General features: G+C 37.6%; 1 pseudogene; it reads left to right on the top strand.

Annotated features, from left to right (window-relative positions):
• The first annotated feature begins 8,975 nt into the window (after positions 1-8,975).
• Positions 8,976-9,378, top strand: LOC100965473 (annotated as a pseudogene).
• Positions 9,379-10,202: the final 824 nt, after the last annotated feature.

Here is a 10,202-nt window from a genome sequence, read left to right as displayed (position 1 = left end):
AAACGCAAGCACCCCAGGTACTCAATACAATTGTGAAATGAGCAGATGAACAAGTACAGGCTCACACAAGAAGAAAACACAATGTTTTTTTATGAAAAAAAGTTGAGAGGGCAGCGCCTGTGGCTCAAAGGGATAGGGTGCTGGCCCCATATGCCAGAGGTGGTGGGTTCAAACCCAGCCCTGGCCAAAAACTGCAAAATAAATAAATAAAGTTGAGAAAGAGAGGAAGGAGTTAAGTAAGCTCCCATGTAACTAGTACAATGTAGGGGTACATGGCACACCTGGGTGAAGGGCTCAACTACAACTCAGATGTTACCCAACAAATACAAACAAGGTAACCTAATTGTGTATAGCCTTATATTAATCCAAAAAAAAAAAAAAAAAGACAGATAAGATCTCTGCCTTCAGTACTTTCAAATAAGTGAAAAGTATATGATCTCATAAGGAGCCTCCTCTCTTCCTGAGGAGCAACCAGAACAGGTGTGCAGTACATGTATCTGGATAAGGTGCTGAGGAGAGATGGGTCTCTAACTTGTCTCAGCTATGTCACTAGCGGGAAAGAAGACAGGCTAAACACAAAACTGACCAACAAAGAAGAGTAGAGTCAAGAAGTTCACAGGGAAATAGGTAACTACAGTTCTGATGGCATCAGGAACTCCTTGTTTAAGCAATGCCTGACCCTATCCTTCCTTGAATTTCTTTCTTTGTTAACTCAACCAGTCAGGTCCTCTCTTTAGCTAAGACATTTTGATTTGAATTTTCTAGCTTGGTAACTAAATAATTCTTCTGTATTCATAATTTCGAGCCAGAAATAAAGGATTCAAAGAGAGATAACCCAACATATGGAATTGTCTGAATGAAAGTAAGGAGAAAGTACTGAGGATTCTGTTATCTAGAGTTAGAAAACCAGCTACCTTTGTTAGGTGGTCTGGAAATTTCTTATTAAACTGGTAGCAGCTGTAGCTTCGGCTAAGACTATGTGTTTACTGAAGCTGAAGCATTAAAACAGTGGGAAACTTTCAAGATATCAGTGTGTTGGCTGCCTTTTATAGCCTTTTTGTCCTTATCTATTAACTATTTAGTCTGAACCAAGCATATTTTTTTATTTATATTAGCTCATTATAAGACTCAAAATAACTCACGACACAAGGACAATCATTATTTCCATTTTATGGTTAAATGGAAACTGAGGCCTGTAAGACCTGTAAGAAAGAACAACCTGGGCTAAAATTTACCCATCTGATAAAAGAACAGGAAGAATATTCACCTTTCTCAGAGCGATCCTTTTAGCCTATGCCAAGCAGTCAAAGTGACTGATGCCACTGTGAGACTTTGCACAGGTAAAAAAAAAAAAAAAAAAAGCTATCAACTTCAGTCTAAAATTAGTTGCAATAAAATCACATGAAAGAAATATTAGCTGGCTATAAAACTGGGTTCTGAGAAAAGTCACAAAAGAAAGTAAGCTGCTAAAGCCCCAAAGGTAGATGCTGGTGACATTTCCATCCAAGATGTGGTTACAATAACAATGGACAAAGGAGACATCTCATCCAGGAGATGGCTTTTGCAGAAGCAAAAGACTGGCTAAGAACTTAATCTTTACCAGGACAAAGAGTCTGTGTCCAGTCCTGGTTCTGCAGAAATGTTATATTGTGAAGACCATTGATTACTATGTATTTTTATTTGTTATCACCATTACATAATAATGATGTTGAAGAAGTCATACTTACAAATTTAACTCGGTCAGATCAACATACCACAAGAAACTGGATTTGTACAAAGCTATGAATATGGCTTATTATGTAAAATAAGGGCCAAGAAAATTATAAGTTATAAGACAAACCCACCTGCTCCTGCTACCTACCTTTATAAATAAAATTGAAACATAGTCACATGATTTGTGTAAGGCTAGTTTCACAAGGCACTGCAAAAGCTGGTAGACTTGAGTAATTGCTACAGAGACAGTATGGCTCACACAGCCCAAGGTGATATCTGCTTTTCTAATGGCTGGCCTAGAGAATTCCTGTTTTGGATCTGGACACAGCTGCTGATTGCTTCAGGGGTTGCACGACCACATATATTCTATGATTCCTTAGAAGGAGTAACCAGGGTCAGAAGCTGGTATACCCAGGTTAATGTTTATTACAACAAATGGATACAAAGCAGGATCAGGAAAGGGAAAAGGCACATAAGTGGCTTCTGTAAGGAACCAGACATGTGATTTCTAAAGTCCTTGCAGAAGTCATACAGGATGTATTTTTCCTCCAAGAATAAATTGTAGCAAGCACAAGGTACTTTTGCCAAGGAAGCCACTTGAGTGTCAGAGTGCAGGACTTTTAGTGAGAGCTGGTCATGTAGCTGCTCTGACCTGTATGACTGGCCAAGACTCTGGCCACAATGCCCGGCTATTTTTAGAGACAGGGTCTTATTCTTGCTCAGGCTGGTGTAGAACTCTCAAAATCAAGCAATCCTCAGCCTCCCAGAGTGCTAGGATTGTAGGCATGAGCTACCATGCCTAGCCAACAATAAATAAATATTATCATTCTTATTTTACAAATGTTAAAACCAATATACAGAAGAGTTAAATAATTTTTCTACAGTCACAACAAGAGTAAATGTCAAAGCCAAGGTTCAACATAGTTCTCTTCATGTCCAAAACATTTTTCCCTCATTCATGAAAGCGCTATGTTAGAAATTTCTAGTCAAATTTGTTCTGCATCCCCCACAGAAGTCAGCTGTATACCTGGGATTTCGCAGGATTTCGCAGGATTTCAGATACCACAGGGGAATTTATCTTGGCATCACTGGTTTTGTACATATTCCATACATACAAATGAGAACTAGAGCCTTAAGGAGAAAATGGAGTGAAAAGCAAACTGGCCACTCCTTTGTTTTAGTGTTCTCTCTCCCGTTTATTAACCAGTTCATGCATCTTATTCCACTTTTCCTGAACCATATATAGAGTAAAACAGACATTATTATCATCCAGAAGTAGCTGAAGAACTCCAGATTTTAGGTTCAAACATTAGATCCAAATAAAAACAGTAAGTTAGAGTTAGTTTCTAGTGGAAATCAACTCAGATGATTTTATTAGGTTTGTCTATAACTGCGTTTATCAAATATTCATGCTTACGTACCTTCAATTATATTCATACAGGAGAAAAACCACTACATATGTCCCCAGAAAGAAAAAGGTGAAGTATAACTGTGGGGGAAAAATCTTTTCAAATATACTCATACTGTGAACCTATTATAAGTGCAAAAAGATTAAAGGTAGAATATAAAAGTGTATATTTAAATGACTACAAATAGCTGTTTAACTGGAGCTGCCGAGGGTACATCAGTAGCCCCTAAATGATCAAAGGCTATTGCTGCAGGCAAGGTCCAAAACTACCTGCTTATATAAAGAACTTTAGACGACAGAACTGATATTATGCATGTATATTGATACTTCTTGAGACAATGGTTTTAAAAAAAATTATCTATCCAAAAATGAAAGAAGGCAAACAGGTGGAGAATTAAGTCTGTATTTCTGCTACAGACTCATTCCTTTCCTTTGAGTACAAACATAATTTTTTAAGATGGTTCACAAAGCCACAAACTCATCATTATTATCTGCAGGAAGAAGAAAATTCAGGTATTATGGGATTTAAATGTTCATCCTTTCACATCAGCCCAAGCAAAACTGTGAAATAGAATAGGTTTATTGTATTGTCTTTATCCACCTTAAGCTCCACCTTTGGATGTTATTTAAAGTATACTAATTACATTATTATTTTACATTTTTTTCAACAAATGTAGGAAGAAATACATATTACAGCAGATGTAATCCATATATATATAGATAGATAACATATAACTTCTATCTCAATTATATGTCTCATCATATTTTATAGATTATTGTGAGAAATAGGTTATGTAAAATTGAAACATATAAAATTGAAACAAAAGTTTCTTTTTTTTTTGAGACAGAGCCTCAAGCTATTGCCCTGGGTAGAGTGCTGTGGCATCACAGCTCACAGCAACCTCCAACTCCTGAGCTCAAGCAAGTCTCCTGCCTCCACCTCCCAAGTAGCTGGGACCAGAGGCACCCACCACAACGCCCGGCTATTTTTTGGTTGCAGCCATCATTGTTATTTGGTGGGGCTGGGCTGGATTCAAACCCGCCACCTTTGGTGTATGTGGCTGGCGCCTTAGCCACTTGAGCCACAGGTGCCAAGCTGAAACAAAAGTTTCAACTTTAACAATACGTAGCTGTACTTTATGAAATGCATTGTGACATTTTTTATTCCATTCCATTATTGTTCTTCTTGGTTGAATTCAAGTCACAACTTGACTTACCAAATTAACTTCAAAACCTACTAATAGGTTATGATTCACAAATTAAGAAGCAATAATTTACTCTAAGTGTTAACTATCCACCAATATGCCAAATTCCTATTTCTATAGTTAACATAGCAACAGGGATAAAAGCTTATTGAAAGATGTTTAATTATAGAATATCAGACCTCAGCGAGGACACAGGGCATAATTACTTGAAAGATTCCCCCGAATTCAGCAGATTCTTCCATCAAGAGTTTTTTCTTCTTGCAAAGCTCATAGTAAGAACACTTAACACCTGTTAACTTATCTTGCATGAGGCCACTATGGAAGTAACGTCCAGGCCTGATCATATATCTTACTGTGCAGGATGTCCCATCTTCCACCCCGTGACTTATGTCAAGTTAACAGTCTTGAAAGCCAAATGTTGGAAACTGCAAAGGCACAAGAGGGAAGGAACCTTCACCACTGCTCATAAAAGTCCTGTCACTCATGAACACCAATCTGGGATTTACATGGAAGACAAAGAAACTTCTACTGTGTTAAGACCTACACATTTGGGAGTTTGTGTATTATTATAATTAACACCAGCTAGTGTTAATTCAGCTAATACACAAGCTATTGTTTCAGAAAGTACTAAGAACAGCCAAGAGAAGGCCTTCCTCTTCCAGGAAAAAGCATCCCCGGCATGAGAAGGAAGAGGCACCCATTTCTAGACGAGAGATGGTGTAGTCGATCCCCAGATTCCTCCTGTGTTCTTAGTTCACTTTTTAAGACTTATTTTATTGTCTCCTTTTCCAGACCATATGAAATCTCCACAAATTCACACTCTATCCCAGATTCATCTTCACATTCCAAATCCAAACTCCTTTTACTTTTCAGCAATGACAAACACATTTAAAGATTCGTGAGATGACAAAAGTAAGTGAAATGAGGAAGTGTGACCAGGATAGTCCACCTCCTGCTCTAGCTGGCTGTGTGCCCAGATTAGATATCTACGTGTCTAACTCATATGTGTGTCTCAGTCTCTCTCTCCACATCTGGTCTCACATGCTCATTAAGTAGCTTATTATTTTATTTGAATTTACTTCTTCCTTAGTGGGAAGAGAATAGGTTGACCAGCATTTCTTACTTTATCATTAAGAGGGAATTCTGTTTTGTTGTTATTGATATTTTGTCTTGAGTAATTTTGGGGTCATGAGTCAGTTTTCACAGTGCCTGACCTTCTGTCATTGATTAAGTCAGCAGGGCAGAGAGACCAAGTGAATAGACGGAGGTGTCACTATAACTCCTTTCATCACTCTCATATGATCTGCCCTGTAGTATTGGGGAAATTATCAAAGCCTCAGCTTCAATAATACTGCAGATACAACCACCACCTTCAAAATTCAAAAACAGCTAAGTTAAATGTGAGAAAATACATACTATAACTTTATTAGCTATGGGAAGAATTTTTTTTTTCAATGAAGACAGTGGCACATTCTTTCCAAGGGTTTATGTGCAAAGATAAATGTGGTGAGTGGGGCCTGGTCCAAATCTTTGCTTTGAAAACTGCAAAGGCACAAGAGGGAAGGAGCCTGATCATCTTCACCACTGCTTATAAAAGTCCTATCTGTCACTCATGAACACCAGTGTGGGACTAACAGACCTAATTTAAACCAAGTTTTGGCCTTTTAGCTCTCTGCAATTTCAACAGTTCAACAGTTTGGAAGCCATTAGCTAGTTAGAGAACTTAAAAGATTAAAGTATGTGTGTATAAATGCCAGCAAGTAGTAGGTTCTCAATAAATAAATTATATTATTATTAAAATTAAGAAAATCTTATCATACTGAGAGCTCATAAGACTTAAATTTTTAAAAATGTGAATTGGGCATTTAAACCTACAGAAAAGAAAATGCTCTTTTCTAAGTAATTTATCTTCATGTTGCTTTTTAATTTATGGAATTTTTATTGATGGAACTAAATTAAAAGAGGGAGAGCCTGATATGTATCTAATCTTTTTATATTTATGGAAAATTTCCAAAAGCTTGAATCTTCAAGTCATGCAAAGCTATGATTAATGTAATTTTTACTTGATTTTATATTAAGTAGAACCAATCTTCTTATTTAAGGACAGGAGAGATATAATAAATTATTTTTCTAATGACTTAGAATTTTGCCTGTGCTAGATCACCATGGTAAAAAATATAAATATTATCAATCTACAAAATCCGGAACTACAATATGGTACTATAGATACAAGAATTACTGACCTCAGAGATAAACATTTGGTTGCATGTTCACAAACCAAGGACCACTGAAACATTTCAAGAATGGAGAAACAGATGCATGTACTCAATACCAAATTGGAACTAATCAATCAATACTTAAGCACACATGGAAGTTGATCTCAGTAAAAGTCAAGTTGGAAGGAGGCGGGGGGAGGAACGAGTATATTCACACCTATCAGGTACACAGTTCACACTGTCTGGCTGAAGGACACGCTTACTTATAGCTTTCATTCAATCTGTGCAAAAACAAAGTAAACAAAATATGTATGCCCCCTAATATTCTGAAATTAAAAAAAAAATAAAGAAAAGATGAAACTGGTAGAAATGACTTAAAATGCAAAAGTGGCAAGGAAAACCATTACTGTGAGTAAGTTATAAATGGCTTTGGAGATTTGGCTAGCTCACCCAGGCCACTGAGAAGCCGTCGTTTCCCTCTGAAGACAGTAAACTGCTCCCTGTGTGCTGCTCAGCTAGCAGAAGAGCCTCTGACTAAATTGCATTGTTTTATAACTAGTGAATAAAATTGGCATCATGTTGATTATGCAAAATTCCTGCTATTTTTCAAATGAATATTTTTATATGAAATTTTAAATTGAGATTTTATAGCTAAAGCACCAAGGAATAAAACCAATCCACCTATATATATATTTTTTTAATTTTGCTATCCTAGGTGTGTTTAAAATTTCTAATAATGCACATAGTGGTCTTTATAATCATTGCTTTATATTTTTTGTTTGTTTGTTTGTTTGATGCTGGGACTCTTGCTCTCAACAAGTCATGAAAATTCTCAATTTTTATCTTTGAGTATTGACTTTCCTGCATTTTCTGTGCTTGTCTCTGAAAAGCCTATTGGACACATGCTGGAATTTATTCTCAATCATTCTACTCACTTTTGCTTAATCTCTTTCTAATATTTTTCATTTCTTTTTCTTTTTTCTTTTAGAGATAGAGTCTCACTTTGTCGCCTGCAGTAGAGTGCTGTAGTGTCACTGCTCACAGCAAATCTCTTGCCTCAGCCTCCGGAGTAGCTGGGAATACAGGCGCCTGCCACAACGCCCGGCTATTTTTTGTTGCAGTTTGGCCAGGGCTGGGTTTGAACCTGCCACCTTCAATATGGGGTCAGCGCCCTACTTACTGAGCCACAGGCGCTGCCCTATTTTTCATTTCTTAAATCACTCTTTTGCTCTGAGCCTAATGAGTTCCTGAAATCTGTCTTCCAGTTCACTAATCAACTCTTCAGAGGAATTTGGTGATATGTTCTTTAACCTATATATTTCTAGATTTTTTTAATCTAGAAAACTAGATCTTTGCTTATGGAATTCTATTATTTCATTATGGTTTGTGTGTGTGGCTATATGTTATATGCGTGTTTCATCATTTTGGACACACAACTTATCTTTCATATTCCTCAATTTTCTCGAGTTCTTAAGAAAAACAGAACTCTAATTTAGTAGGTCTGTTACTCATTTCTCCTGTGAAATATTTCCTAATATTTTCGATAAATTTTTGTTGTGAGATCATCAGCAGTTAAGAATTTTATTTCCGTTCATTTTTGCTGTTGGTGGTGGTGGTCAGAAGTCCTGGTTGTTCTCATTTGAGAAAGTGTCCCCTACACAGTCATTCTGAATTTACCAGATGTCCAGGGGTATCACAAGCATAGAGATAGTTTCTATGTTAACTTCTTAGCTTGGATTTCTATTTGCTTTTGTATTTCTCAAGTTTTAAGCCCTGGGCTATATCACTTACTCTTGCAAGAGCTTCCACAGCCCAGTCTTTCAATGTCAAAGACAATATCTCAGGCCTTTACCAGCTCAACACTAACTCTTCTCAGCAGTTAACTAAACCAACTTGCATTCTTACTGCTCTGACTTTGAGGTTTTTGATCTTTTTTTTCTCTTGCATCCTTTTAAGATTTCAAAAAATTAACATCTTTTTTTATATTTTATCCAGCATTGCAATGTTTTTATATTTTAAAGGGGATGTATATGAATTTGGGTTGCTATGCTAGAAAAAAATAGGTTTATTATCATCTCTTTCTCATTAATGAAGTATCATAAAAAGTTTTGGTTAGTCAAGGTTTCTAGCTAGATGAATTACACATAACTCAGAATTTTACTCTGATAAAAAAGGGAGGTATAGATAGACTTGGTAAATTAAAATACTGAATTCTATGGATGACTACCTCCAAAAAGTTGATAAATTTGATTTATTTAAAATGTTAAAATTTTGTTCATCAAAGATACTAGTAAGAAAATAAACAACCTGCAAGTTCAGAAAAAATATATTCCATGCCTATATTTGACAAAGATTTTAACAATCTCTTGTAAAATATGAATTTTAAAAAATTATAACAAAAATGCATCTACTACTTAACTGTGGGCGAGCAGTATGGAGGCCTATGAGCAGGTCCAAAAGGGACCCCGAAGCTGAAAGGCACTGCAGAGCTCGGCATGACCAAGTGGAAGAAGAAAGAGGACAAAGACAAGGCGAAACTCCTAGAATGACAGGAACGAGCAAAAAGAACGAAGAGGAGAAGTGGCTGGCCTGGACAGGCAGACCCCGGCCCCGGTGACCTTTGAGAAGATGCAGGAAAAGTGACAAATGGAAAGGATCCTGAACAAAGCATCTAAAATCCAAAGCAGAAAGTAGAGACTTCAACAGACACCTGGGTACACTCACAGAGCATCACAATGTTGCCAAAGTCAGCTGGCCAGAGCAGCCTCCCGGCCCTGGGTCTGGAGCAGCTTCAAGAGCAAGCAGACCACTTTGGGGTTACTTTTGGTCCCTCTGAAAACATTGGTTTACACATGCCCTTGTGGGGTTTCTGCTGTGACAGTACTTTTGGAAGCTGGGCAACCTCATTTTGGAACTGTTTAGTAAGACTGTCCTTTTACTCAACGTAGGTTTCTTGGTAACATGTAGAAGATGCACCTTTTTGGTTTAGATAGAAAGTTTTGAAGGTTCATCTAGAAGTAAAGGTCATTTCTTTGTGCCATGTAAAAATGATTTTACCCCCAAGTCCTGGCTAATCCTCTGAGGCCAGGCAGCTGTCTTCACCTGGATGAGACGGACTCCAAAGGATAAGGAGCTAATGCTAACACGGCCTGCCGTGTGCACACTCCCGCAGGACCCTTCCAAGCTCCCTCTAACCTTAGAGCTTATGCTGTTCCCTCCAGGCTCTGGGCACCACTCACAGCTTCGTGGCCTTCACACTGCCTCTTCAGCCAGCTGGCCAGTGAGACGACGCAGCCTGGCTAGCAGAACCACCACCTAAGGCAAGGATGGGGTATTGCCATGACAGGCATTGCCAATCAATCACAGCACTCTGTAATGGAGCCCAGACACAGCCGACCTCACAAACCTCAACCCAGACTGCAAGCAGCCGCTCCCATTCACTCAGGATTGCCACATCATGTGGAGCCCAGTACTGAGCCTGGGGCTGTCTTGGGTAAACTAGAATAAAGCAAAATCCAGTTATTTAAAAAAATTATAATAAAAATGAATTTAAAAATAGATGTTTTGCAAAAGGAGACATGTACATGGTCGATAAGAACATAAAAGTATTCAACCTTATTATTCGTTTATCAGAGAAATGAAAATTAAATCCACTAGATC

The sequence above is a fragment of the Otolemur garnettii genome, unplaced genomic scaffold, assembly GCF_000181295.1.
Source record: "Otolemur garnettii isolate 467f Iridium unplaced genomic scaffold, OtoGar3 scaffold00269, whole genome shotgun sequence".
Classification (NCBI taxonomy): domain Eukaryota; kingdom Metazoa; phylum Chordata; class Mammalia; order Primates; family Galagidae; genus Otolemur; species Otolemur garnettii.
The sequence above is the reverse complement of the archived record's forward strand: the minus strand, read 5'-3'. Positions and strand labels throughout refer to the sequence as shown.